The following is a 4322-nucleotide window of genomic DNA, read 5'->3' as shown; positions in this document are numbered from 1 at the left end:
TGTCTGGTGATTAAAGACAACAGCATCTCAAGACTAAAGTGAAGCTCCTGTGTGTTGCTTGCCAACTGTAGAAGAAAGAGTGAAGGGGGTTAGCCTAGAAGTTAGCGTCGACTACAGTCTGGGAACTGAACAGGAATGGTTAACAATAGTACATTAAGTGTTGGTTACTAATGACATTAATGGAAACAGGTCTTATTTCTTTAAAACTGAAGCATTTCAGTCACCAGCGGAAGTATTACGGACATCAAACAGTGCAAGTATGAGTAAATCATTTCATCTGTCGCCAGATAAGCTCTGAGTTATGTCGTAGCTGTTGTCTTAGTGGGTTTGATTCTGTCATCAGTGTAGCGGTGTATAAACCAGATCTTGTTTTTGTGCTGGTACCTCGGCTGGTTCAGGTCTGTCGTGGACAGCTGACTCCCGAAGCTTTTTATATTCTTGATATTCTGTGTGGTGGTTAGTTTGTGGTCTTTCACAGCTCCATGCAAGTGAGGTTGATCCAAGTCTAGCAATTCAATCTAACAACGTAACGTTAGACTGGGAAGCTGGTAGTGTCCGTGTTTTATCTCCTGGCTCTGTTTGTTCACTAGTTTTTTAAATTCAGTCATGAATCTTTCAGCAGTTCTTGCTTCTTTAACTCTAGCACGTTTACTGCATGCATGATGCAGTGACTGATGTGTTTGATAGTTTTTTGCAAAGTGAGTGACGTAGCCTACTCGATACTGTCTACTCACGCACCATTAAAACAACAATTAAGATTTATCATAGAAAATACATATAGCAAACCCATACAGAATGTAATTATTTCTCAGTCTCATGATTATGTCACTCTCTGGTTTCCCCCCAAACAAGGATGAAGCTGAAAGAAATTCCGGGATGGGAACGCTGACACAGTGTCAATGAGTTCTGGATGTGGAGACAAACACTATAATAAAAAGGCGTTTCCTGGCTTGAGCATATGTTGGGATCCAGGCCTCAGTCCTTGAGATTGGAGCTCTGTCCTAACCCTGCTTATATCCTGATCTGGTCTCTTAGCCGGTGGGGCAACAAAAGCAGAAGGCCCAGCTGTGAGGACAAGGATGAAAAACAAAAACATTATTAGTGACATGTAGTCTACTTACATCTGAAGGACAGAGGACACTCGTTTGAGGACCACCAGGTGCACATTTTAGACAGAGAAGATGGATGGTTTGAAAGAGGTGTCAAGGAAGCCATCTGCACCAGGGTTGAGAAGCCGTCATTGAACAGGGGAGGGGGTCTACGCCACCACTTATCCCCCACTTACAATGCTGTCCTTTCATCAAACAACAAACGTAACCTATTGGCCTCAGGTGAAGATACCAACGATGGTCGTTCAGTCTTGGCCACCGTTAGTCTTAACGACTGTAACGACTGTCGTCACAGCAACAAGGAACACTAACGAACCAGCGGTATCGATGACCCGGGCCAACGACCCCACTGAGGTTAAATAGCTGAGTTTCCCTGCCAGTCAGTCAGAACTGAAGAAGTCCTTTGGATGAGGGACGAAACGTCTTCCAGTATCTTCAACCAAGTCCAGTTGCCCTTGATTTTTAACCTTCGTTGGATAACTATGACCTGGATGACTGAGAATCTTCATAGACATCTAGTCATTTTCACACATTGTATTATTATCACAGATTGTATAATACATGAGAACTATTTTGGCCACAGTAACATCTTCAGAGTGGTTCTAAAAACATCATACCCATAGTGCTTTTCCATGGCTGGCACCAGCTCAACTCTCCTCACCTCTACTCGACTCGCTTTTGGCCCGCCGTCCTCTGTTGTCCATTGCCGATAGTAAAATATTATTTCACCTGCAAAGTCTTAGAAATGTTTATATTATAATATGAAAAACAATTGGTAATATAATAGTGATACACTTTATTCATTCACGCATTTTTATCTGGATCGGTGCTCAATTAAAATAAAAAGTCTAAGCAGGTGAAGCAATATGATTTTTTTTGCATGAAGACAAAAATGGGTACTTACCCTCACTATTGAGGAAATCAGTTCATGAACACTATTGATTACCAGGAACATCAGCAAGTGATGATGATGATGGAGCAGCAACTGGCAACACACAAAAAGATTCAATGATATGACAGATTGGCATTTAATAACACCGTTTGAGCCAAAATCAATTTTGAATGTTCAGTAAGTAGAAAATCAAACAAAAAATGGCAGAGAGGTTGAACTGAGGGCAACTGGACTTCTTCTGAAACGTCATCTACAACCAGTCCAGTTGCTCCCGATTCAACTTTTCTTGCCATGACCTGGATGAATCTTTACAGATGTGTAGGTTTGTCTAACCCTTTCTCTCTCTTGTTCTCCCTCTCTCAGCACAAGAATCACAGGGGGTTCAGTAGAGCCTGAAGATTATCTGCCTGCCTAGGACTTCCGGGAACTACCTGCGGTCTCCACGAACCACGTGACAATCAACGCCAACTTTGTTGACCAAATATATGTAAGGTACACAACTGAAGACTGTGACAAATGAACACTTTGTCCTAAGAAACAAATACTGTGCATGAACGGGCCAGGTATCCTGGAGTAAAAATACAGATTCAAAAATATAAGCCAAAAATGTCTTTTAACAACATTCAGGCATTCAGAGGGGAAACACAGTCAGGATTTAGCTGTTGTAGTATGTTTTCCCACACCCACTTATTGCATAAAATGCATACTTTAATAATTACCAGTTAAGAATTAGTGCTTCCTCCCTGTATGAATTAAAACAAATTGATATTTATGTATGTATTATTTTAAAAGAAAACATTGATAAGGAAAACCTTGAAAAAGTTTAAGCTCGCAACACAGAAGAGCTACCAGCAATAAAAAAAATGTAATGTATTTCTCAGTTCAAATTTGAAAACAACACAGGAGCATTTTGAGTTAGATTGTTCGTGCCTTTTTATTCAAAGCCATGGGGACATGGCATAAAATAAATTTTACTTAAATCAGCTTCTGTACACTAAATGTGGAGCAGCAATACAGAAAATACAACTCAGTCCTGGAACATGTGCTTGTAAACCAAAATACTTTATAGTACAACATAGAAATACATGTTTTTACAACACTAATTCTCTCTGTCTGTGTCACAGTGATGGATGGTGATAAGGAGCTGGAGAAAGCAATGCGGAGCATATCACCCATCAAGGTATTTGCACAGTAAGCACCGATCCAGATGAAAATGCGTGAATGAATAAAGTGTATCACTATTATATTACCAATTGTTTTTCATATTATAATATAAACATTTCTATGACTTTGCAGGTGAAATAATATTTTAGTGGTCTGTGCCTTAATCAAGAGCGATGATGAGTTAATTTCAAGAATGTGTCTTCAACCAGTCCTGGACGAATTTAGCTTCATTACAGGGAGCATTATCTTCTAATAAACTACATAAATAAATTCAGTAGCCTGCTTGTAGCCTATATGTAGCATGTGTACAAACTGAATCACTGTGGTATTCAGGCAAAGCACCAAGTTAATTGTGACAAGTGAGTACTTTTTATCTTTTAACAGAGATTTTCTGTTTCTGGTTCATATTAAAGTATTGATCATAGATTTCTTACTGCTTGCATAAAATATTTAGCATCTTTGTTATTGCATGATTTATTGTTTGTAGTTGCATCAGCTTTAAAACGGTACTAAGCTGTACTTTAAAAGACCATGGACAGATACATTTGATTACAAGACAATCAATACAATTCTCTAAAGTGTTTTCATTGTCCAGACACTTAAAGAGGTGTGAACCAGCTTGTACAAAATTAATCCCACTTTTTTTATTCAGTTGTGAGTGGATACTTCTTTTTGAGTAGTTTAGAACTTATTCCATCATTTGTCAATTGTAATTAACGTTTTTACTTTATCTGGTGATAAAGTCATGTTGGAAACTAAAATGATATCTGCTTTAACTCTACACAATAAAGAATGACATGACATTCAGTTACTGTGGTTGGACATATTTTCAACAGTTAAATCATAATTATTCTTAAGTAGGCTGCTCCTCAGATTTCTACAATCAGTGATAAACTGGAAAGTTTTCACTTCAAAAATGTTCATTTTGTAGATGATTATTTCTGTATATTATTTCTGTATCCTGGCATTTGAAGGTCCAATGTCGGAGGTGTCGGAGGCCAATCGCTGTTAATCAGAAGGTCGGCGGTTCGATCCCTGGCTCCCTGGTTGCGTGTCGAAGTGTCCTTGGGCAAGATACTGAACCCCGATTTGAATGAGTGTGAATGTTAGTTTCTGTTTGAGCACTTAGGCTCAGTGTATGAATGTGTGTGACTGGT

At 38.9% G+C, this 4322-nt stretch overlaps 2 long non-coding RNA genes across 2 annotated transcripts in view; one reads left to right on the top strand and one right to left on the bottom strand.

Moving 5' to 3' along the window:
* Nucleotides 1-781: 781 nt before the first annotated feature.
* Nucleotides 782-2470, bottom strand: LOC123974604. The gene is made up of 4 exons (XR_006825893.1): nucleotides 2335-2470; nucleotides 2014-2094; nucleotides 1727-1847; nucleotides 782-1065 (listed from the first exon to the last, which is right to left on the bottom strand). It is a non-coding gene; the product is annotated as an uncharacterized LOC123974604 (long non-coding RNA).
* Nucleotides 2305-4322, top strand: part of LOC123974610 — a 2801-nt gene continuing 783 nt past the window's right edge. The window contains exons 1-2 of the long non-coding RNA XR_006825895.1: nucleotides 2305-2493; nucleotides 3126-3181. This is a non-coding gene — a long non-coding RNA (uncharacterized LOC123974610). The remainder of the gene's footprint in view (nucleotides 2494-3125; nucleotides 3182-4322) is intronic.

Source organism: Micropterus dolomieu, linkage group LG01 (assembly GCF_021292245.1).
Source record: "Micropterus dolomieu isolate WLL.071019.BEF.003 ecotype Adirondacks linkage group LG01, ASM2129224v1, whole genome shotgun sequence".
In the NCBI taxonomy this organism is placed as follows: Eukaryota; Metazoa; Chordata; class Actinopteri; order Centrarchiformes; family Centrarchidae; genus Micropterus; species Micropterus dolomieu.
Note: the sequence above shows the minus strand (reverse complement) of the source record. Positions and strands in the feature narration are given on the sequence as shown.